The sequence below is a fragment of the Tiliqua scincoides genome, chromosome 2 (genome assembly GCF_035046505.1).
Source record: "Tiliqua scincoides isolate rTilSci1 chromosome 2, rTilSci1.hap2, whole genome shotgun sequence".
Taxonomy (NCBI): Eukaryota; Metazoa; Chordata; class Lepidosauria; order Squamata; family Scincidae; genus Tiliqua; species Tiliqua scincoides.
Genome location: NC_089822.1, coordinates 236,381,255 through 236,407,160, shown reverse-complemented (window position 1 = coordinate 236,407,160; position 25,906 = coordinate 236,381,255). Strand labels below are relative to the sequence as shown.

General features: G+C 45.6%; 1 protein-coding gene across 7 annotated transcripts in view; it reads right to left on the bottom strand.

Moving 5' to 3' along the window:
* The window catches only part of FOXP1 (forkhead box P1), a 642,114-nt gene extending 616,508 nt beyond the window's left edge, over positions 1-25,606 (bottom strand). For 5 of the 7 annotated variants that reach the window (XM_066617521.1, XM_066617530.1, XM_066617526.1 and 2 more), the window contains exons 1-2: positions 24,314-24,383; positions 22,232-22,338 (exon numbers count right to left, since the gene is read on the bottom strand). The gene's annotated coding sequence lies outside the window, so the exon portion shown is untranslated. Of the gene's footprint in view, positions 1-22,231; positions 22,339-24,313; positions 24,386-25,534 lie in introns of those variants that run through there. The other 2 variants (XM_066617522.1, XM_066617523.1) reach the window with 2 other exon arrangements.
* Between the last annotated feature and the right edge of the window lie 300 nt (positions 25,607-25,906).

Sequence of the window (25,906 nt, the reverse complement as noted above, 5' to 3'; positions counted from 1 at the left end):
AATAGCTTATTGTGTACAGATGGAGAGACTGTTCCACAGAAGGTGACCTGGGAGAAGAAGCAACAAGTTTATTTTACAAGAGGTCAAAGTGACACAGCTGCAAATGAGCACTGTTGTTGCTTTGTCAACATAGGTTCTGAATAAAGGTTCCCCCCCCCCCCCGTCATTAAATGTTCAGTACTTCACACCAAACAGGGTTCAGACAGAGATTTATCCATAGGTTTCATCTCAAAAGAAAGATCATTAAAAAATTTCACTACTCCTATCTGAAATGGTATAGTCCAAGATCATTATTATTGTTATCATTATTATTATTATTATTAACAGTATTTATATACCGCTTTTCAACAAAAAAGTTCACAAAGCGGTTTACAGAGAAAAATCAAACAACTAACGGCTCCCAAAAGGGCTCACAATCTAAAAAGATGCAAAACACCAGCAGACAGCCACTAGAACAGACACTGCTGGGGTGAGGTGGGCCAGTTACTCTCCCCCTGCTGAAAAGAGGAGCACCCACTTGAAAAAGTGCCACTTACCCAATTAGCAGAAATATCTCCACCACAGTGTTTTGCTGATCATACAACCTGGTTTTGAAATTTCAAATATCTGAACTGGCACCTAAACACTAAGAAGCCTCAGTTAAGGAAGCATAAGTTCCATTACCGAAAAAGAGTCAGAATTCACTGTTTGTTCCATCTACAGTTACATATCTGCACATCAATGCTACTCTATGCAAATCACATTTAAGTTTATCTAAACATCTGATTACTCAAACATTTTGGATGTTCCCCAAGCTATTGGATAACCAACACATTGTAAGTGTCTCTTGATTCATTACAAGATAACTAAACAAACAGAAAAAGAAGTGCAAAATGCTGGCTGATCTTCCCTCAGAAACATAAGTCTGAAGCGATAAATGTCCAGTTCTGCTCACTTTGTAGAGAAATACAGGCTTCAGAGATCAACCATTTTTTGGCAGCTTAAAGTCTGTGCCAAAGTGATGCATGACATCTTCCTCCTTAATCCCTACAACATGAGTGAAATCAGCCAGGATGCCAGATTATCACTCAGGTGATAATGCTTATACAACTATACCTGCCTGGCACAATCTGAATGAAGTCCCCTAAGGGTTTCTAGAGTTCAATCACTGTTGATATACACCTACATATAATATAAACTGAATTTAAGGCTTTGCTTTCAGAAGTGTACAGTGAATTAGCAAATATGTATGTCATTCATAAAGTAAAACCAGGAATCAACAGCTAATTATTATAGAGGACCATGGATAGGATCTCTGGATTTATTATCGAGGACAGTCACTTCTGAAGTTTTCTTTATCTGCCTCTTTGACTACTGGCTTATACAGTACATTCAAGATAATCAGGTTGCAAAGCTTTTTTCTAGACTATATAGCTTCAGGCTGAAAGTAGGAGTTTGTATTTTTGAATATTTTTCACACACAAAAATACAAAACTCAGGAAGCAGAATTCTGTTTCACTTTCTATGGCATGTTATGGTTCTATGTACAGAGCATTTTTTCATGAGAGAATATTCATAAACATGAGTTCTCACCTGCAATCTGAAATGGTACCATCCAAAAAAATATTAAATGTTCATCACTTAGTTCTAGTCACAAAATGGGCAAACAGGGTCAAAGAGAGAGGCCTGGTTCACAAATAACACAAAGCCATGGTTTATCTTTACAAGAACAAGCCATGACAAGCCTTGAGTTTACACATTCATCTCTTCTTCCTCCTACCTTCACATATGCATAGCGAAGCCTCACAGCTTCTATTTATCGTTTGCTACAAACCAGTTTCCCATTTTGTCCAAATACAAAAAACCATGATTTGTTCAAACTACAACTAGCTAACAACACACCATGATTTCAAAGTAGAATCAAACTGTGGTTCATAGTGCAGCTGTTTCCAAACTTCTTGGGTGTAAAACTCCTGAGGTAAGTCTTGGCAGGGAAAGGATGAAGGCACCGACACAATCTCCAGGATTGCGCTGCTACCAAGGAGGCCAAAGGAGCTTTACTTACAGAGGGATGCAGCAGGCTCCAGGAGGTACAGGAACCCCAGGAAGCCTTCTGTATGGCTCCCCAAGCCTCGAAATAGTAAAAATAATCAATTAGAAACCAATTCCATTTGCTATTGCAAAACTGGAAGTGGTTTCCGAAGGTTTCTTTCCCCCTTTCCCCGCCTCTTAAGAGGCCAGAGGCCGAGACTCTCAGGCTGGGGCATCATGACACCCAGTCTGAGAACTATAGTGCAATCCAGTCTTCTCAGAAGTAAGATCCACTGAGTTTAATGGGCCCTACTCCCTGGAAAGTTTGTAAAGGATTGCAACTCTAGTTTGTTGACTATGGTATGAACAAATGACATTTCTCTTGTTCAGACAAAATGGGAAATTGCACTTCCTTCCAAAACACAAATAGAGGTTTTTAATAACCCTCCCTCCCATGTGCAAAAGAAGAAAAAGACGGAGCTCACAAACTAAATCATTGTTTGTTACATCTGACCCAGATGTCATTGTTGAATGTGGGGTGGGGGAGGGGACCGGCAAGAAATCTAAGTGTCAATGGTATCAGAAGACCAAGTCTGACAAAGAACTTTCACACCAGCTTTACCAGTGTTACAAATCCTGTGTTTGACAATTATGGATACTGCAACTACAGACATTTTTTCTCCCTGCCTTTCCCTATACCCATCTTCCTAATTCAGGATGCACATGGGCAAAGCAGAAACACAGAAGAATAATCTCTACAGTACTGCAAGATTCTTTTGTGCTTGATTCAAACTATCTGTTTGCATGACATCCATGCAACCATATTATGCGAGTGCATTTGGGGAAATATTACAGATTTGAATGCAGCCCATATGATGGGCTAAACCAACCCAAAAGACTAATACAAATTGACCCACTCACATCCTATTGTAATTGTAGCTTTAATCTGCATTTTAACTGTAAGTTGCTCTGAGAGTCAATCTTGGCTGAAAGTAGGAGTATAATTATCATAAATATAAGAAGATCCACTATTGTCATCCTGTAAGCTGAGATGACCATTTGAAATATCCAGATTTGGATCTTTGATGGCAATACTGCAATGATTGTTTCAAACAGCAGTAGAACTAATTATTGGCTTCAATGGTTCCTTATCATTTTTTTCTACTAGATAACAGCAACCAAGTTAGCATAAACAGCACTGTTTATGACTAGACCTGATGACTCCTCCTTCATACATGTACTATACAGGAAATTATCTTTTTCTCTTCCCAGAACTCCAAACATTGACTACAACTTGCTAGTTCTGAGAAAAGGTCTTTTGCTTTTAAAAGGCTCACCTGCACACAGCAATAAGAGCTAAACCCAACTTGTTCATGCTGTGCAGCAGAAGCTTTTATTGCTCAGACTCCCACCTGACCTGCAGGAATAGGAGACACTTGACCTCTTGTTGCTGGGAAGTCATGGCTCTGTTTGCAAATGAAAGAAAGACAGACAACAGCCTAACACAACAGTAGTCTGAGCAGGTTCCAGAGTTGCAAGCCGCTAGGAAGCAGTCAATGAAGTAGCACTGACCTGCTAGCCAACATTTCACATTAGGAAAGTAGAAGTAGTGTTTGCTGAAACCTCCAAGGCCAAAAAGGACTTGCAGTCATTCCTGTGGGATGTTGGTTTTTTGGTGACCACTTATTCTTTTTAAGTTCAAGGTTCTCTGCTTTTCCTCATGGACTTCAGTACCAATTAATCAACTCCTCTTTACTCTCTACCAATATCCTGATAAGGACCTCACTGTTAACCTCAGCGTTTAAAATTGCTATTTGTAAATATGAAACAGCCAGAACATCAGGTAATAGGAGGATACACTCTCCTAGCCTCGATGTTTGGGTCGCATTGGGCTTTTTTGCTCACTGGGTAAAGAAGACACTTTATTTCCATTTGCATTCTTCCTTTCTTCCACAGAGCACTAGACAGCATGCGTAGGGTCCCCAGGCCATCTCCTATTCAGACCCCAAACAGATTTCATTCCTTAGTGCCATCAGACCCTGCCCTGGGACTCCTCTCACCTTCCCCATTCCCCAACTGTGTATTTAGTATGTCAGAAATCTCTTGCATTCTGGAAGGAGAGAAGGGGAACATGTTACATTAAAGCAGCAAGTTAGAAAAATGCAAAGTAATTAGCATGCGGCTAATTCATAAATAGTTTCTGGAGACACAACCTAGGTTAAGACAAGTTATTATTACAAATGACCCTGTGCTGTTATCTACGATCACGCTTACCTGAAGGGCACATACCACACCCTTCAACATATGCAACTAAGCATGGGCAGGAATACTTTTCATTACACAACATTTCCTATGCCACTTCCAGAATCCCTATGTTAAAAGGCAAACTCCAGATCCTTCACGCTGTTCGTAAGAAAGACCATTATTATTGCCTATTACCTTTAGCTTATTTAAATTCTCTAATAACCTGTAAGATAGGTAATAATTATTCACATTTTTATAGATTAGGAAACTGAGCCAGAGAATCCTGAAAACCTGCCCAAACCACAGAGTGAGCACATGGGCTTCCCAGCAGCAGCTGGCGGCCCGTTGTTAGAAAGAAATACTGGACTATGTGGGCCTTTACCTGACTCAGCAGGGTCTTTCTGATGTTGTTTTAATATAAGCAAGGATCTGAACCCACGTCTCTAATGCTGTGTTTACTGAGCCACACCCAAAATACTCCACACTGACGCCTGCACGTAACAACAGTTCAAGGAAAACTTGATGTTTGTTTATAATTATCATTATCCAGGAATACACCATATATATTTTAATTATGACAGAACTCAACACTATCTGCTCCCCAATAAACACATGTGCACATGCACCAACTACTGTAGAACGAGAGCATGAGTGCAAAAAATGTGGCTGTGCAGGGCAGTATCTGGGGTAAAACCAGCAGAAAGGACTCTCAGTATATGCGAAGACTCACAATCACAGCAAAGTGCCTGTCCAACTAGCTTTATTCTGTTTTTTATTGTAAGAAACCTTCTACACCAGGGCTGCAGGTCTACTAACTTCAGTGTAGCGGTTGGACTAACGGGTCTCCAAACCTTTTGGCCAGAGGGCGCATGAAATTTCTGGTGCAATGCTGAGGGCCGGAAAAAAATTTAAACATAAAATTTAAATAAATAAGAGATGGAACTTAGATGAATGAATAAATGAAAGAGTGGGCTCATTCACTCAGCCTCTCTGGCCCTCAGAACACCCTTCAGATGCAATCAGAGCACAGCTCTGGTCATGTTCAGTCGAGTGGGCCAGAGGTTTTCAGGGGACAAGAGGCTGGCTGCGGGCCGGACAGAGGCTCGCTGCGGTCCACATCTGGCCCCTGGGCCAGGGTTTGGAGACCCCTGGACTAGAACTAAGGAGACCCGAGTATAAATTCTCACTCAGCCATGATGTTTCACCAGTCTCAAGTCTAATCCAGCTTGCAGGGTTGCTATCAGGCAAAAATGGGGAGTCAGTAGGTGGTCACAGAAGAAAACCAAAAATGCTGCCATGAGGTCCTTGGGGGGAAAAAAGGGGATAAAAATGCAACATATAATTTTATGTGCAGAAGCAAGGAAAACAGAACCTCAACAAGACTTCTAATCAAGGTATAAATACTTGGGTATTAAACTTATATCCTGCATCCTTTCACAAGAGCAGAATAACACTCCACCACGAGGTGTCTATAAAAAGTTACACTAGAGCAGTGGTTTCCAACCTTTATAGGAAGATTGGGACCACTCTAAGTGTTGGCATCTCCAGGAATGTGACGGCACAAGGCAAAAGGGATTGTTTCCCCAGTACCTGTTAGCAGTGCTGGCCCTCTGGAGGGTGCAGGGAGTCCGTGGTCCCTCCTCCCCACCCCTCAGAACAGCCCACTTCTGGTTATCATCTGCAGAGGGCCAGTACTACCAACAGGTACTTAAAAAACCCTTGTTGTGCTGCAGTGCCACAATACCAGAGGTGCTGTCACCATGTCACCTGCACATCACTACCCCCCTTAAAATGGTAGCGTCTGGTTCCTACTACCCTGGGGATCAGGACCTCTGAGATAAATTCTATCAGGAGGTACAAAGTTTCTTTTGGGCACCTTTGCAAAGGGGGAGGGGTGAAACAGCGGGGAAGGGTGGTGACGGGCAAGTAGTATGGGGGCAGGGAGGGACAAAATGGTGGGGGGGAGGATGGAGATAGCAGGAAAAGTGTTTAGAGCCCAAGTCTACCCACGCATATGGCATCAGCAGCTAGATACAGTTATAATGGAAAACCAACATCACTCGTAAGTCTCTAAAATCTTTTAAATACAGAAAATCATGCAGAAAATTAGCATCATCCTATTTAGGTTCATACTAGAATGGAAAGTGTCCTGTGCATAACAAGACTTGCTTCTGCAGCAGCTGTAGTCTTGCAGCTACGTCCCTGAGCTTCTATACACTCCTTCATGGTAAGCAGATCCACAAGCCAAAGAGCTACTATAGCAGACCAGTTTCCTCCCAGATTTGACATTGTGTTAAGGCTGCAGTTTTCAAACTCTCTGGGAGTTTGAAACCCGCAGTAAGTCTTTGCCGGGGCGGGGGGGAAGGCAGCAGGGGCAGGGGGAAGGTAGTAATGCGATCCCCAGTCTACAGGGACTGGGATGCACTCACCAGTCCCTGCAGCAGCCATCCCCGTGTGTGGGGCGCCCTGCGCGAGTGCCTGCAGGGCTCCCCAGGTCAGGGAAAGGGAGAGTGGAGCGATCTGTTCTCCCTCCGCAAAAGTGGAAGCGGAGTGCAATTGCCCCACTCTCCCTTTCCCTGACCTGGGGAGTCCTGCAGGTGCTTGTGCACGGCTCCCCGCACACAGGAACGGCTGCTGCAGGGACTGGAGGGTGCACCCCAGTCCCTGCAGCCCCGTAAGAAGGGAAAGCAGAGCGATCGTGCTCCACCTCCGGTTTTGCGGAGCGGGGCGCAATCGCTCCGCTTTCACATTTCCTGACCTGGGGAGCCCTGTCGAAGGTTGCGCAGGGCTCCCCACACCCCTCGAAGGCTGCAGGAGGCTTGGGCAAGTGCACCAAGCCCTGCAGCCCCCAAGAGGCGCGATCCTGCGGATCGTGCTGCTGCCTTCCCCCGTCTCCTGGCTGCCCCCGCCCCAAGGGGGTAGAGGCCAGGACAAACAGGCTGGGGGGTCGCGACGCCCCAGTTTGAATACCGCTGTGTTAAGGAGTCTCATATATGCATTCCTCGGCCCAGCATCTATGGCTTGCCAGTAGCTGCACACTCATGGTAGTGTCCCCAGCATCTCATGCAGGCAACAAGTCTGAGTAGATAGGAAAATTTCAGATCCCAGGAATCTGGACCCCCTCCTTTGGCTTCTGGGCCCCCTTTATAAACCTGGGCCTGGGTACAAATTACCCCCTTCACCCCCCTTTCCTAGGCCCTGCTGGGAATCACAACCCCCCAGATTAGGAACCACTGCACTAGAGCAATAGGACTTTACCCTAAAAAAGCTGTGCCATCAAATATCTGGTCAGGATGCACTTTTACAACACCAGTTATAGTATAACAACATACTTGTTTAAAACTGCAGAACTAGACCAGGGAAACTATTCAAATATATTTTGCATAGTCACTAAGTTTAGTTTATACTGTTTGACTTTATTCATGATGCAAAGCAAGGCTAAAAAGGAAAACAAACAAACAAAGCAGCAAAAACCTTTCCAGAATTCAGTCACTGCCCAAGACAAACAAGGCTAGATGGTTTTTTAAAAAAAAGCCACGGAGGAAGATGCTGAAACAAATGCATTTTTATCTTTTCTTTTTACCAAACATTAGTACTTTGTTCAGCCATGACCCTTGCTAAATTGAAAGTCTGTAAGTCAGAATTAAATATATTCTATCTACACAAAATGAAGTGCATTATTTATCACTAATATTTAATGACAAAAAACTTGATACATTTCTGCGATTATACCACTGATTTCCTCGGGTCATGCATCATTGATTCTGTCGGTCATTAGCATTATCACACTGCATAAACTTCAGCTTATGCAGCAACTTTGATAACAGTGTCTGAAACTTACATCTACCTTTTTCTCCCCCATTTAGCTCAGATTAGTTATTCTACCTCTGAGTGGGTATCAAATAGCATCCCTAGAAATCCTAGAGCATGAACTACCATAAACTCCTTCTGCACAAATTAGATTGAAATGAATGGGAATTGTGCAAGACCCTGTACATTTCAATGGGGCTTGCACAGAAGTTTCCAGTGGATTATTCCCATAGGTAACTGAACTTTCTTTTCTGTCAAGGAAGAATAAATATGCAAAATAGGAGTACTTAGTAACATCCAATCAATCCTTAAATTAGGCAAACCACTTCCTTTTTTTTTTCTTTTTTTGGCTGAAAATCTGGACATTAACTTGGTCTCTGACGTGATTGAATCTTCATTTGTCACAATTTTTGTTAAGAGACATGACACTCTACTTACGGCTGCATTCTCTCCATTTATGTCTCTCTTAAAATGCATGAACATCATTGGCCATGCTATCTAAATCTAATAGTGTGCGTCTGGTAACATAAAACCATAGAGGCTTTCCAAGATGCTTTGGGAAGTCTGACTACTTACATTTACTGATGTGTTAATATGCTTAATCTACCAATTAAATGAATAGGTTCATTTAGTAAAATACAGAGAGAGAGAAAACTCAGAAGTGTTCCACAGAGCCCCAGGTAAAGACATTTGACCCTAATTGCTGGCAACAGTATGACAGGAATGACTGGAAAGTGTAACAAAAATCAAGATAAAACGTAGAAGGAAATATTTCAGTAGTGGGGGAGAGGGGAGGCTGGCAGTAAACCTCGTTTGGGCCAAATATCTTGCTTGGCTATTCCACCTTGTATTTAAATATTAACAGCAAATAAGTATACGCACCTGAACACAACTACTTCTTACACAGCCTTACTGTTTGCCAAAGGTACATTTTTATTCAACACAATTTCATGTCCACATTTATGAGCCTAATTCCCTAATCACTTAAGGCTGCAATCTTATGTACACTTTCATGGGAGTAAACCCCACTGAGCACAATGGGACTTACTTCTGCATAGTAGTAGTAGTAGGCAACCTTCAGTCTCGAAAGACTATGGTATCGCGCTCTGAATAGTGGTTCTGGAACAGCGTCTAGTGTGGCTGAAGAGGCCAATTCGGGAGTGACAATCCCTTCCACACTGGGAGCAAGTGCAATCTGTCCCTGGTCTGTCTCCCTGGCTATGGGCCTTCCGTCTTTGCCTCTTTGCCTCAGTCTGTTGGGCAAGTGCCTCTTCAAACTGGGAAAGGCCATGTTGCACAGCCTGCCTCCAAGCGGGCCGCTCAGAGGCCAGGGTTTCCCACTTGTTGAGGTCCACTCCTAAGGCCTTCAGATCCCTCTTGCAGATGTCCTTGTATCGCAGCTGTGGTCTACCTGTAGGGCGCTTTCCTCTGCGTAGACATGCATAGGATTGTACTATAAGAGCCCAATCCTGGGCTTGGCGCTAAGCCCCTGAGAGGAATCTTATCAGAGGGTACAAAGTTTTCTTTTAGGCCCCATCCCAAAGAGGGAGGGGGTGGAATAGAGTGGGGAACGGCAATGGCGGTGAGCAGAATGGGGACCAAACAGGCAGGGGAAAGTGGCAACAGCCAGAATAGTCTTTGGAGCCCAGGTCTACCAGTCTTCCTACTAGAGAGCTCAGGTCTACCTGCCTGCCCAGTGTTGGCTGCTAGATACAGTAATACGGAAAACCAGAAGCTCTCTCTCTCTCTCTAAAATCTTTCAAATATAGAAAATCATTTCAGGAGATTAGTATTTAGACTCACACTAGCATGGAATGTCCTGTTTGCACCAAAACATACTTCTGCAGCAGTTGCAGTCCCACAGCTGTGTCCCCGAGCTCCCCGACAGCCCTTCATAATAAGTGGATCCACTGTAGCAGGCCAGCTTCCTCTCAGATATGAATGTTCCTGGGCCTGGTGTGTATGGCTTGTGCAATAGTCACTGCCATATGCCCATGGTAATGCCCCCAGCATCCATACCACGTGGGTCTGGGTGAGATTGGAAAATGTAAGACCCCAGGCAATTTCTGAGATCCCTCCTTTGGCTCTTGGGCCCCCTTTTTGACCCTGGGCCTAGGTACAAATTACCCCTTTTACCCCCCTCTCCTAGCCCCTGCTTGGCACACCAGCTTACCGCTGGCGCACATTGTCGCAAACGTGCCATAAGGCTCAAGGCTTACGGCCAGGCAAGCACTGTGCCAAGCCACGGTAAGGTAAGCGGGGGTGGGGGGGAAGGTGTTCCAGGGAAAAGGAGTGGGGAGGGAGGCAGGTCCAGTGGAGTTCCACTCCACCGGATCCAGAGCGTTTGTGTGGGGCTCGGCACCCTACACAAACACTCTTCCCTCATCGAGTAGCCCCACTGCCGTAGCCCTGAGTAGCCTCTTCCCTCAATCAAGTAGCCCCATTGCAGGGCTACTTCCCTTACCTGGGAGAAGGGGACGAAAGTCCCCTTCTCTCGAGGTGCCGCCCACAGCTACTGTGGGTGTGCTGGATGAGGCAGCAGCTGTTTTCGGTGCCGCCACACCTGCGTGCCATGGGAGCGCAGGACTAGGCTGTAAGTCAAATAACTTGGATTACAAATGATTTACTCTCTTACCGTCTGTATTCCATCAGACGGTCAGTGTATAAACTTCAGCAGAATCACAGGATTTTCACCAACAACTCTGCAGCCCTTTGCACCTCCTGTTCTGGCCCCTTGAAGTGGCTTTTTGGGAGCACAGGGCTTCTCTGCTGAGGAAGAAACAGGGAAGTTTGCTTCCTTTGGTATGCACTCCTTAGACTATAACTCACTGGCTCCAAACAGTGACAAGCATCGCATCACATGATAGAACTGGCTGCTGAACTGTATCAAGGAACTTGAAAGTTGCCTCCATGGAATCAGACAAAATTCCTACACATAGAAAGCCAGATATTAAGGAGAAGGCTTCTAACCTAATCTTATCCCAGACATGCTAGTTCTCCATTATAGGTTCTTTTTGTGGGGGAGTATTTAATTACACAACTCACCCCACCCACCTTTATATACCTGTAGTCCAGCGGTTTTCAACTGCTCTAAGTCATTGCGGGGGCGGGAGGGGACGCATCAGGGGCGGGGGGAAGGCAGCGACGCGACCCCCAGGATCGTGCCGCTCAGGGGGCTGCAGGGGCTTGGCTGTACTTACCAGAGCCTCCTGCAGCCTCCTGGGGGTGCGGAGAGCCTTGCACAACCATCTGCAGGGCTCCCCGATGCTTCAAAAGTGAAAGTGGAGCAATCACGCTCCACTTCTGGTTTTGTGGAGGCGGGGTGTGATCGCTCCACTTTCACTTCTGAAGCATCAGGGAGCCCTGCAGACACTCGCACAGGGCTCTCCACACCCCCAGAAGGCTGCAGGAGGCTCTGGTAAGCGCAGCCAAGCCCCTGCAGGCCCCTGAGCGGCGCAATCCTGGGGATCAAGTTGCTGCCTCCTCCCTGCCTCCTGGCTGCCTTCGCCCCTTAAGGGGAAAGAGGCCAGGGCCCTCAAGCTGGGGCATCACAACGCCCCAGTTTGAAAAGCCCTGCTGCAGTCTGAAGAGGTATAGCCCAGGAACAGTTTTACCACATATGCCTAGATCAGACTTAAAATACAATCAAATTATGGGCACAAGCCTAAGCAGGTCTACTTGGAAGTAAGTCCTATCATTTTTCCAGGAAAGTGAGGTTAGGATTGCAGCCTTATGTTACTTATGTTTATACTTATGTCACTGTGGTTTATACATCCAGCCATAAAAAGCATTCCAGTAGTTTGAAAACTACCACCTTCGGTCGGGACATATTTTTGTCACTCCCTCAGCATATGTTTTTCACACATTAAGGGCCCAATCCTATGGCCCTCCCGCACCAGCGCTGGGTATTGTAAACATGCTTTAAAGCAAGTTGAGGTCTGGGTGGCAACATTGGCCTTCAAGGCGGGGGAGGGCAAGTGGGAGGGAGTAACCAGTCTAAGAAGGAGGACCTCTGTGTCTGGCTGCAAAGCCCAACATGGAGGTTCTTTTGTCTCTGGCAGCAAAATAGCACAGACTTGAGAAGCCCCACTGTGGGACCTGGGGCTTTCCTCAGGGGTAGGGGACAAAAGTCCCCTTCCTCTGAAAAGACCTCTGGCAGACCCAGCAGGGCCCATTTTGGCGCCTCTGCACCTGATGGTGCCACCAGGGATAAGATTGGGCTGACCATTCTAGTTTCAGTCCCTGGCATTTCTAGTAAAAACAAGGATCTTGGCTTGCAGGATTGGGAAAGAATTAAGTCTGAATCTGCTCCCATGACTCCAATAGTAGGTTAGATGGACCAATGGGACAGAGTAGGGCAGCATTTTATATCCTAAGTAGCCCAGAAGTAGGCCTCTTCTGGAGCCTTCTCATGTTCTTCTGGAAGGCCTTCATGTTCTTGGTCAGATTTCTGAGGGTCCACAAATTTTTATTTCCATACAAGTCAGTCCTCATGAATGCCCAAGTACATCTGAGACTATGCTGGAGTGCAGGAATCCTATTTGCTCAGTGCTAAACAAGTTTATGTTACATTAAGGCAGGGGTGTCCAAACTTTTTGGCAGGAGGGCCACATCATCTCTCTGACACAGTACTGGGGGCCAGGAAAAAAAAAATTAATTTACATTTAAAATTTAAATAAATGTACATAAATGAATATATTAGAGATGAACGAATGAAGGTCTCACATTAGCTCAAGGCCTATAACAGACCTTCCGCAAAGCAAGGTTGGCCTTTGTTGCCACTGCTGCTTCACATACATGAAATAGCAAGCAGTGTAGGGAGCGCTCTGTGAGAGGTCAAATAGTCGGCCCTCGCACTGAGAGTAGTTGCATCAGGCCAGTGCGGGCTCAAGCAAGTCTTCCAAGTCCCCATGGACCATATCGGGAGTCCCCAAGGGCCGCAAATGGCCCCTAGGCTGGTGTTTCGGCATCCCTGCATTAAGGAAAGGTGACTACCATACGAAAAACAGAAAGGGAAACACAAATGAGAAATACAAAGCACCCGGGTACTGGGTGACATCATGGAGGAGGGTGGCAAACCCCATACCTCCGCACAATCCGGCTCGTCCTCTTAGGTCATCAGAGAAGGCCTTTTTACAAGTGCCACTGCCTAAAGAGGTACGTGGGGTGGCGGCAAGAAATAAGGCCTTCTCAGTAGTGGCACCAACGTTATGGAACTCCCTTCCCCTTGACTTGAGAATGGCTCCCTCTCTTGAGACTTTTCGGCGAGGCCTGAAGACCCTTCTGTTTAAACAAGCCTTCTGAGTTCATGGCCTTTTTAACATCTTTTAGTATTTTTTACAGGCCTGATTCCTCTATGATCTGCTGCTTTATGCTCTTTTTATCTGACTACTGTTTTTATGGTATCTGTTAATGCGTTTTTAATATGTTTTTAATCTGTTTTTAACATGTTGTAAGCCGCCCTGGGTCCCTTTTAGGGAGAAGGGCGGGATATAAATAAAGTTGTTTTTATTATTATTATTATTACTATTATTATTACCTGCACTGTCACCTCCTCTTCTGTGCATACATGGCTGACACCTCAAAAAATAGTTCCTTTTGAAGCTGTACAGAGCCAAGGAGAGGCAGGAGGACCAATTTCACAGTGTTTGCTGCACTCCTGAGGTGCGCACTGTCACCCTCCCCGCCAGCTAAGATGGCAGAAAACTGATACTCTGCCATGAGAGGGGGGGCATGTACCCATCCAGCCCTGCCTCAGCTATACCACTGAACCAAAGGGATTGCCTCTCTTGTGCCAATACAGCATTTCAGTGTAATTACTCTTAAAGCAGTCCAGAACAGTGGCATACCTAGAGAGGTGCAAGATCATAACTAAGTGCAGTCTCCTGACCACAAGTGTAAGCAGCCCTCCCACTCACCCTTGGATCCAAATGTGGGTTGCTGTTGCTGCCTGAATGGCTCTGAGGGCAAGTGGGCCAGGCTACTTACACTCACAGTCAGGAGCTTACACCTAGTTACGATTTTGCAGTCCTGTAGCTATGCTACTGTCTAAGAATCAGGTATGTTGAATATAAATAAGGTAAACCATATTTCACAAAATGTTTATGATTTTATTTTTTTTAAAACTACAAATGTTCTCCATCTGGAAAGGAATAACAGTACTATCAGTACTGGCCAGCTATGTTCTTGGTAGAAGGAAGGTCTAACAAAGAGTTTAAACAGGTGCAGCCTATTTATCCACGGATTTTTTATCTGCTGATTTCTCTGGGATGAGGGAACGGAAAGTCACACACACCTTTGCCCTGCACCGGCTTCTCGATCAGTTTCCAGGCAGCCCAAAACACTGCAAAAAGGCTTCCCTGGAGCCATGGAAGAGGCTCCCCTTGCTAAGGAACAGTAAGACTCTTGGAGCCCCTGAGCCAGCAAAGAGGCTGAAGAGGGGAAGGGGGGCAGAAAACCTCTGTAGCCAGAGCATGTGCAGCAAGTGGATCTCTCTCTCTCTCTCTCTCTCTCTCTCACACACACACACACACACACACACACACACACACACAGAGGGGCAGGTGCAGTAGCAAAAGAGGGGACTGCTTTAAAAAACCCTTTAAAAGGGAGTGTTTGCTGAACCCCCCCCCCTTGCAGGCTCTTCGTGCCCCATCCTATAGAAACAAAACAGCCCAGCAAGGCTACAATCCTCTCCACACTTTCCTGGGAGTAGGCCCCATTGACTGGAATGGGACTTACTTCTGAGTAAAAACGCATAGGACTGGACTCTTAAAAGCTCAGCATCCCACCTGTGAAAGAATAGAGGACAGCTGGCTGAATAGGGGAGGGCTGAGTACGGAGGGGGAAGCAGGAGGGGGAGGAGAGGGGATTGCTTTAAAAAACCCAGGGAGTGTTTGCCAAATTTCTCCCCCCCCCCCAGATGGTGCAGGCTCTCCTGCTCCAGCTGACACAAACAAAACAATCCACACTTTCCTGGGAGTAAGCCCATTGACTACAATGGGGCTTACTTCTGAGAAGGTAGGCATAGGACTGGACTCTTAAAAACTCAGCATCCCACCTGTGAAAGAAGTGGGACAGCTGGCAACGGGAGGGTTGAGTATGGCAGAAGGGAAGGGACTGATAACAGCTGCCTTAGTTTCCTTCCATCCGGAAGTGTCAGGTTGCAGCATATTTGCATAACTCTATGGAATTTAGCACAACGAGTTTTTTTGTTAATTGCGGGTCACACAACGGAACTAACATGAATAAACAGGCACCACCTGTACAGGGCCAAATCCTATCCAATTTTCCAGGGATGGTGCAGCCATGCCAACAGGGCATGTATTGCTTTCTGCAGTGGAGGAGTAGTCATAGAGGCCTCCTCAAAGTAAGGAAATGTTTGTTCCTTTTCCTTGGGGCTGCATTGCACTGGAAAGTTGAATAGGGTTGGGCCCTTAAGAATTCAGCATGCAAGAGCATAATGTGTATTTCCCACTACATATCCAACATGTTATGTGGTCAGGTAATAAGAAGATTTACAACAGAACTGATAACCACTGTAAAGTTAAACTATTGAAGGAATATGCATTAGAAATTTTTTTTACAATGACTGCCATTGTTTCAAACTAAATTATTAAAAGTAAACAATACACTTGAGAATCGTTTTTGCATTTGTTCATGCTCCTTTAAAAAATTTTCTACCAACCATGTGCCTTGGAGAAAACTTACAGCTAAAACATTCCTAGATATATTTCAACATAAAAGACATAATGTAAATATTTCATAATATGAATTCCATTTTAAAAGATCTGTCAAGATATTTACAATGCACTATCCTACTTCTGCCTTTAATTAAATTTAACATACATACTTTAATGCAATTTAAATAGATTATTAGTTGTCAGAATATAGTATAAATTTTGTTTACGATTCAGCTCCTCTAAGTACTTACATTGAGGAAACTCTTTTAACCCCATGACTGAGTAGCATTAAATGTTGAGATGAGACTTCGAAAGACCGTCTGCTGCCCTTTGCACTCTTGCAATAATCTTAAATTACTGCAACTTAATTACAATTTCAAGGCACTAAACTGAGATATTTTTAAACAGTACAAAAAGACCAGCAGTTGGATTAAAACCACTTACAATGACTCAGGTATTAGGACTGAAGTTGTTTTTTAATACAGGCAAGTTAGTTCTGCTAAAGTTCTTTTTCTTCAATATTTCAAATAGAAAATTATTTTCACTACTAGACAAATGGCTGAGCAGTAAACATGCTAGTCTTGGTGCCCATGATATACAAAACACTCATCATATGTAATAGTGCATATCAATAGGGGGGCAACTCTTGATGTCTTAAGTCAAAAGTCATGGACATTTGTGAATATTTGAGATGCATGAAATTTGCATATTGTTCATGTTGATGTAAGGTGCCAAAGTACAGCTGGTGAACCTCTTACCTATACTGAACTAGAGTCGTAAATAATTCTTTGAAAGATCTTTCTATATGAATGAAAGAATGAATTTTCTGTAACTTCAAACTTTCAATATTTTTGGTCTGAACAGAATATCTCATCATTTCCAATGATCTCCTGACAAGTCATTTTGCTCCTACTGAAGTTACTAATGAAGTGATTGTTATCATTAACAAACTATAGTTTATAAAAACATTTGGACTGCCTTTTGGTGTTTTCATATTGTTTTTTTCAACAGCACCTCAACACATACACAAATACATACAACCTGCTGCACCCAGTAAAACACATTCGACAATGCATGGTATATCACTGGTTAACTTCACCATCAATTTAATCAAGTAATGCAACTAACAGCGCAATCCTAACTGTGCTGTGAGCCAGCGCTGCCGTCTCTGCACCAACTCCAGTTGTTGCAAACATGCTGTAAGGCACGTTGCACCTATTTGGGAGCTTGCTGGATTGGCACGAAGCCCTGTGCCGTCCCAGTAGCACCGGAACCCAAACCTGCACCAGCTGGCACAGGTAAGTTTACGCCAGATGGCGCAGGGGCATGGAGAGGGTTGCTGGAGGGCATGCTGGAGGTGGAAAGGGGGCATTTTGGGGCAAGGGAGGGTGGGACGAGAAGGATCCGGTCCCAGAGGGGGCAGCGGAGGCCTCCTCTGCTATATCCTAGCACTCACTCCCAGCCTGGGCAGCTCTATACAGGCTTCCCAGATTTGCACCAGCACAGTTTAGGATTGGACCGTTCACTGAGAAATAAACCTTAGGCAGATCAATGGAACTAATGTCATGCTCAGAACTGCTTGCAAACTTTAATGTTTGCCTAGATCTGGGTCTGTACCACTGGTTCCAAATACTGTATATTGCAAAAACCCTTTACTGTACAAATCAACACATTGCATCCTGCAACTTAACTAATCCTTTTCAGTTTCACTATATAAAATATTTTGATTATGGTACTCTATTTCTCACAAGATAGCAATAAGAAAATATAAGTGATGAATTTATACTATTACACACTTAAGCCAATATCAAATGAGATTTTTACTTCTCCTGCCAGATCACAATCGGAATCATTGCAGTTTTGTGGTTATGTATATGAAAGTCCCCATCATTGTCAGTGGAAAAGCACCACAGCTGCCCCGCCTGCTTACACTCGAGGAGGCTCTCCTTACACTCACTTTCTCGGGTGTAAGGAGAGCCTCCTCAGGTATAAGCAGGCAGGGCAGCTGCAGTGCTTTTTCACAGACTACAATGGGGGAGTTCTGCCTCAACTGCCATCCCCCCACCACACATCCCTAGAGAGGTCCTGGGTTTAAGGCCTTGTCCCAGATGCAGGAAACTGCATGAGTGGGGGTCTTGCTAGAACTGTACATATGGCAGAAAGCAGTTAGGCTTGTCAAATCACATAAATAAGGAAAACTGGCATCAGCTGAGCTGCTGTGTCTTGAAATATGGAATATCCACCACATTCCAGATATGGGACCATAATGTGTTGAAACATCAGGCATGCCTTCAAAAACATGTCCCTTAGAATCTTGGATGCAGAGCAACCCTAAATGAGTTGTTATTCATGCTATACACCTGCAGTTTTACTGCTACGGATGAAATTAGGTACAGGGCAGGCAGGATATAATGTAGCATTAATTGTCTTCCTAATACCACAGTTTTAATACTGAACATCTGTCCCTCTCCTTTGACTTAAACATTTTTTTTCAAAAGTTGTTGCTCAATTTAATGAAAATGATCTCAGGTAAGATGAAAGGAGAGAGAACTTTTTACAGCGTTGTAGTCTGTTATGAAGTGCAGTTACAAACTGGGACTTTTCCTTTCCAGGATCCCGGAGAAATTCTGAATGTTTGCACCATCAATGGTTCAGATAACTAAACAGTGCTATACAGTGCCAAGACGCTATAAATAGTGAATTTGGATAATTATTTATTTATTTTTAACCATGAGATTAAGCCAAAGTAAATTTTACACTCTCTCTCTCTCTCTCTCTCTCTCTCTCGCACATATACACACACACCTCTCTCTATCATATGCTGCTAAGTGGTTCTTTAAAAAAACCAAGAAGGTCCCAGAGAGGAGAAAAACAACTTCCATAGACTTTAAATTGAAGCTGCTTAGAGTTTAATTTAACCTACTAAACCATACCCTTTCAGAATGATAGGTAAAGGCACAGATCAATGTTGCTGCCTTTTAGAAAGAATCATGCACAAGCAAGAGCCCAGCTACGTTTACACCAATTCCTATTAAGCTGAATAAAAACATTTCAGCTCAGTGCCTTGAAGTTGCAATTAAGTTATAGTAATTTAAGATTATCACAAGAGCAAAGGGCAGTAGCGCACTTCAGAAGACTACTCTCACCACTTAATGCCACTCAGTCTTGGGGTTAAAGGAGCTTCTTTTAGTACAAGTACCTTAAAGCAACAGAATCATAAACAAAATTTATACTATTATACTGACAGCCTATAATCTATTTAAATTTTATTACAGCATCTCCAGGAACATTTGTAAAGACAGGAATATCACTGCGTCCTATATACAACTGGCTAGAATTGGTGAAATTATAATGATACATATTCTACCTCTATGTAAAAAAAAAAAACCAGCTGAAATCTTGCACAGAATTATTCATGCACAGGTTTGCATACTCATTAAAGAGTATAACGGCTGACATATTAAAACATTTCACAAAAAGGAAATTCAAAGGAGTGCATCCTACTTCTCATTGTCATCAATGGAAAAATTCCCATTGATTAGAATGGAGCTGGATTGCACCCAATGAGTTTCAATTTAAAAACAAAAACAAAAAACAAAACAGCAAACCAGAGGAATATCAGTGCTTAATTGCATTAATTTGAAAAGCTACTGCTTTTTACATTATGACACAAAACAAAGTCAGATGATTCCAGGTTTGTATTATTACCCACAATTATGATATTTCTGCATTTGAAAACCCATTGAAATGGGAGACTTTTACCAACACATCTTTATCATGCAAAAATACTGTATAAATTAGAACTTGGAGGTTTAATTCTTCTATCAGTACAGAAGTGGAATATTGTTCCTGTTAGTGAAAATGTTGGGGGATGGAATATTAAAAAATATTAATTGCTTTTAAAAAAGGTTACATATTGCCCCAAATGGTATAAGAGCATACATGTGCATTAAAACATACACATGTATTTAATTAGACATTAGCTATTAGCAGTGTTAGCTGTTTATTTACTGACAGTTATTTACCTCATGTATTTCTGATTTTTATATACATTCATCAGGGATTTGCTTCATGTTCTCATTTTGAATGACTTATTAAAATAGTGTTCATGATAATAAACAGCTGATCCTATGCATGTCTATGCAGAATTAAGTCCTACTGAGTACTATGGAGCTTCGTCCCAGGTGTATAGGATTCCTATCCACACTTTCCTGAGATTAAGTCCCACTGAATACAACAGTACTTAGTTCTGAGTAAACATGCACAGGATTGCGCTTTAAATTGCAAGCAGCTATTGCAAGTAATTTTATCACAAGCGAAGAATTCTTAACATGTTTCTAATTGAGGCTAGTTGAACTGTCCAATAATGCTTTCTTTAAATTAATACAAAACCAATTAATTACTACTCATGGTGCTCTTTAAAAAATGAGTTTTCTTTTGTTTTGCAAAAGAAGCCTCTAGGATAAGGTACAAATGGTTTTCTTAAAAAAAATTAAGCAAGCACTCAGAAAAGTAAGTGTCATAATGACTAGCAGTTTCTACAGTTAAGAAAAAATATATATTAATTTGATTTTCTAAAGCTCTAAGAACAAAATGACATAAAATTACATCACAATGAAACTTTTCCAGTCCACATAAGAACCTCTACAAACCCCAAAATGTCTTTGTTTGATGAGAAAGAGAATCTGTAACTGAAGGTCTAAACTTTATTATCTTCCCCCCCCTTCTTTTTTTACATATGCTTTCTGCACCTCAAGGTGTTATAGATAAAAAGGAAGTTGTACATCACTGCAGCATGAATACACAATTCAATCAAATCAAGGAGTGCCTTTTCTTAAATTAACTACTTGTGGAAATTTGAATTAGGTAAAAACAGGGACTGAAACACTATAGATAGGCTTTCCTCCAAGTTATCCTTCGGTTTCACAACAAAGATCAACATTTGTAATGGTCCATTTCTGTATAAGTGGTCTTGCTGCCTGATCGAATAGTCCAGATCTTTCAGTGAAGCAGGCTCCTAACAACAGCCCAGCAGCAGCTTTGTTTGATCTCTACTGCCTTCCTTAATCTGGGTTGTCAAGGTTCACTTGTTGGAGGCTGTTTACTTTACTTTCAAAAAAAGTGATTCCCCCCTTCATACAATGACTAATCCAAAGACTATGGGGAAGGAATGCTGCCAATGCAAGATGTTTAAGCTGAAATACCATTTTTGCAATGAGATTCTAGCCGACACATTTTGAATAGCAGCAAGTGGAAAGTTGCTCCCTCCCTTATTCTGCACAGTGCTAAAATGGTTTTAAAATATGGAAGAGAAGCTGAATTCTACATTTTTTAAAGAATTTTGTTAGCTGCTCTCATATTTCACATTAAATACGTGCAACTGTTCCCCAAGATCCAATCTGCTGTTAGCAAAACTAATTGGATATTAAGGAAAATCTGCCTTGGAAGAACTGGAAAACGCTGCCTCCTCAGGTTCAAACACATTAAAAACACAAAGTATTTCGAAATGTTTCCTTTTCTTCCTCTTTTGCCTCTTCAGTTAAAGTCAAAGCAAATGTCCTAGACAAATAAGCATGAGCAACATATTTCTTAGACACCGTACCTTACAGTTATCTGCAATGGTACAGGAATTTCATTTCTCCACTGTTGCTTTGCAAAGTCACATTAAAGGGGGAAAAAAGGGAAATTGTAATTACAGTCACTAAGTGAACCATAAACAATATGTATGTACTTTATGATTTTCTTTTTAAAATGTTATCACGAAGGCTGAGAATTATTGTACATATTAGAAATACACAGGCTATGCAAATACTGCTCACATTACTCATTCTCGTAACAGTGACCAAAAATGAAACCCTCAACTTCTAAGAGCAGATGTCCTTATTCTTCAAGGAAGCAACTGTAAACAGCTGAATGATGAATTCAGTATTCTAAAGAGCTGAGATTGTTTGCTTTGCAGAAAAGCAGTTTTCAATGGTCCTTTAGGGGTGCAACTGCAACACCCCCATCCAGACTGAGAACAGTTCAGACTGGGCCACTCACTGCCATACATAGCTATGCCTGCACTTGTGGTCTGTCTACACTCTCTTGCAGCAAATGGAAAAAAATTAAACCTTGTCAGATGGAGACAGTGTAAAATCAATACAGTTAGTTATCAGCCCAGCAATGGTATTTGAACACAATGACTTGGAAATAATGAATAGTTATCAAGTGGGGTGGGATGAGATGGGGGAAGAAGTGTCATCGTATTTTATGGCAGCACTTACATTCTTTGCAAGACTCCCCAACCTTGGTTTTCTTTGGCTAAAAACAAGGAAACTGTTTTTATGCCCCTTCTCTCTCCCTTGCCCTCATTTTCAGCCTGGAGATCAGCTAAACTGGAGGTTTGTATCTCTTTTAGCATTGATGTTCAGTAGCTTTTCTATGCTGGGGAGTTTGCTTGGGTGGGAATTTCTGACACCCTCCACTAGTTCTCCTATACTTACCGATAGAAAAAGCTCTGCGTGTGTGTGATCGCCACGGCCAGCACCCAGCTCCTAAGCCAAAAGGCTGCTGTTGCTCCTGTGCTCTCCGGCAGGCAAAACTTTGGGCTCTATAGTCGAGAAGAAACCAAGGGTACTTTCAACAAGTCTCCACAAAACAGGTTTGGATTAAGAGGTGGGGGAGGCTAAGGACTAGAGGAGGGAGGGAAAATGTGCGGTTGTATCGAAGGGATGGATGGATGGGGGGGAGAGCCTTGGAAAGCACTTGCAAGAAAGGGGATCAGGAAATCAGATCTAGTAACAGGATCTAAGATAGTCACAGACGCCAGGCGCAGGCACACACGCACACACACACACACAGGCAACCCTCCTCCTTGCTCAGCTGGGATCTGCTCTTTTTGCAGAAATGCACCAGGGGCAAGTGATGGCAGGCAGGCTGCTGGGCACACGCGTGTGTGAAGTGGCACACGCGTGTGAAGTGGCACACGTGTATTCAGGGAGACTACAGGTCAGAAGGCGAGTCGGACTGGCTAGCCAGCGGCCACGACGGGCTGGAGGCGAGGGCAGATGCGCTCCCACCTCTGAGCGCAGAGGAAGCAGCAGAAGACCCAGCCGGGGTGGGATCGTCTGGCCGCACCGCAAGCCCAACAGGGCCGGGGCCGGGGGTGGGGGTCGCGCCAAGGCGGGCGGCGAAAGGGCTCGGGACGCAGCTACAGGCGCTCCAACTTTTCCCAACTTGTCTGGGCTGCGCCTCCGGAAGGCAGCCGCCCCGCTGCAGCCCCGGCAGGCGGCGAGCCCTTCAGCGCGGCGGGGAAGGGGAAGCAGCAGCCGCAGCCTCCGCCGCCGAGGACTGGAGCCAGAGCGGGGGGAACTTGAGGGCAGGCACCGGGGAAAGGCGAGGGCGGCGGGCTGCGACTGTGTTTGGTGAGACTGACTGGCACGGCGAGAGGACAGAGAGAGAGAGAGAGCGAGAAGTAAGTGCCGGCAGTTGTGTGTGGCTTGTGTGTCTGGCACTCGTTGTGGCCGTGCCTGGACGGGGCACGACTGCCCGCCTGGGACTCCCTCCAGCGTCTGGAGCAGCGCCAAGCTGTGCGCTTTTACGCGCGCCCCTGGCTGGGGTGGGCGCGCAGTCCCGTGCAGAGCGCGGTTGCGGCAGCCCAGGCTCGCTCGCTCTCTCCCCACGTGTGAGCCTGCCAAGGGTCCCGAATGGTCCGTCACTGGGGCTGTGTCATCTGTGGTTGTCACCCGTGTGCGCGCGCGCGCGCGCAAGGGTAGGTCTGTGCGTGCCCCCTTCTTTCTGCTGCCGAGGGGAAACGCGAGACTGTCTGTGGGGGGGGGGGGCACTGTCGGGCAAAGCAGCCTGGCCGCGGTTGGGTCTGATCGCACCCCGTTCCGGGTGCTGCAAGCTGGGCAACGTGTCCTCCGCGGCCGGCACGCTGCTCCACCAGCGCACGGAGTGTCTGGCTGCAAAGTGGGTGACCCGCGCGTGTGCACGTGTCTCCGTGTGTAACCCGCGCGTGTGCACGTGTGTGTGTGATGGAACCACCGGGGAAGGTGTGAGCCCCCAAGGCCTGCTGGCTGGAGTTCACGGGGCGCAAGCAAAAGGCAGGGCGGAGGGAGAAGCACACGGGGCGAAAGTTTGTGCAAGTGGACGAAAAGTTCTCCCCCCCCCCCCGTTCCTCACCACTGAGTGCCCCAGGGAAGTGCCCACGCCCCGCCGCCGCCAAGCATCGCCCGCTCCCTCGGCCCGCCCGCCTGCCCGGGGGACTCTGCGCACACCCACACCCCGGGGGGCAGAGCGGAGGCTGCTTCCAACTTGCGGCGGCCGGGTGTGCGCCGTCCAGCGCGTGGAGGGGGGAGGGCTGAGGCGCCAAGGCGGCCCTGGAGAAAGAGGAAGAGCCCCCGAGGCGCAGGAGCCGCTGGCCCCGAGGTGCTTTATGCAAATGGCCGGGGGAGGGAGGGGGCACGTGGAAAGGTGGGGAGAGGGGGGAGAAGTAACTGCCGAGAAGACGTGGAGGGGGAGGCTGCAAACAAACAAACAGGAGGCTGCAAAGTGGACGAGAAAAGGCGAAATGGCAAACTCACCCGCTGGAAACGGCCTGGCGGTGCCAGCCAAGGGGCTCCCCCCACTGCGGGCGGGTGAGTGAGTCTGTCTGTCTGCCCGCCTGCCCGTCCCTCCCTCCCCTGACTCTCTCCCTCTCTGTTTCCCTTTCTAGCCAGCCAGCCCCATGCAGCAGGCACAGCGTGCAGCCAGCCACACAATAAATAACAATAGAGTCCTCCGCTCGAGTCGGGAACTAGCTTTCCAGAGGGGGAGAGCAGAGCGGCGGCAGCCCAGCAGCCAGGCAGGGAGGAAAGGCTCCCCCCCCCCCGACACACACACGTGTCCTCCTTCTGGACCCGGGCCGGCTGGCGGCTCTGCTCCGCGCGCCCTCCTGCCCCGCCGCCACTTCGGAGTTGGGCTCGCCAAAAAAAGAGAAAGAGGGACGACAAATAACACCCGCGGAGGGAGATTTTGTTATTTTTTGCTGTTGTGAGTCCCTGACGTCACATCCACCTGCTGGGTAAACAAGGCTCAGTGCAAAAAAAAAAAAAGAAGGGGGGAGATCCATCGCAGTTGCGAAAAAGGGGACGGGGAGAGATGGGCGAGCGAGGCTGGGCGGGCAGGAGCGCAGCGGGCAGGAGGAGGATCAGAGGGCGAAGAGGGAAGCCACGAAAACTCGGGAGAAGGGGGAAAGCAGCCCGGAGAAGAGCAGGCTGGAGGGGGAAGAAGGTGAGAGGAAATGCCCGGGAGGCATCCGAGCCAGCCGGGAGGGCTGCAGTTCAGGTGGCTTGGTGGGGAGGAAATCTCCCTTCCCTGCACCCAGAAGGACCGAAGAGGGGTGCGAGGGGGGGCCATTCCAAAGTGCAAGTGCCTGGCCAGCCCAGTGCCGGCTTCCTCTCCCCTCCCTTCCCCCTCGCCCCCTGCACTTTACCCAATGAAAGGAGGCGAGTTCGGGAGGTGAAAGTTCAGCAGGAGGACAAGCCCCTGTGTGTGCATCGAAGGCACTGGGGGGGAGTTCCTTAAGTCTCCCCATTGAAAAGGGGAGTTGGGCTCCCGATGGCTTGCTTTAGGAGGATCTGGAGGAAGGGGGGAGGAGAGAGAAGGAAACTCTTTCCCTTGCAGTTGGTCTCCAGAAAGCGCTTGGGGGAAAATAAATAAATAAATGATGGCGAAGAACTGCTTGTTTATTTGCCTTCTCTCCGGTTCCTCCTCGGAACACGCCCAGGGGCTCGCATGCCAACGACTTGTTCAGCACCAGTTACCTGCTACTGCCTGCCTGCTGGAAGCTCAAGTTCTGGGTGGTGGGTCAACCCTCCAGGGAAGTTCCAGTGCCTGCCTTCCAGTCTTTGGACTGGAACTGCTCTTTCCACGCAACCCAGGAAGGAAAGGGGTGGTCTGTTGATCTAGAAGTATGTTGGTGTTCATTCTTTTTTTTTTTTTTTTTCCTCCCAGCTCTGCTGCACAGCTTTGGAGTTTAAAAAATGTGGCTGTCCCCAATATTCAGTGTCAAGGCTGTTCGTTTTGGTGGCTACAGTGGCAATTCTGCTGCACTGGCCTTTCTTTGAGAGGAAAGAGTATACTGAGCAATTCTTATAAACTTTTTTTAAAAAACCTAAGCATTGTTTAAGTTAAAA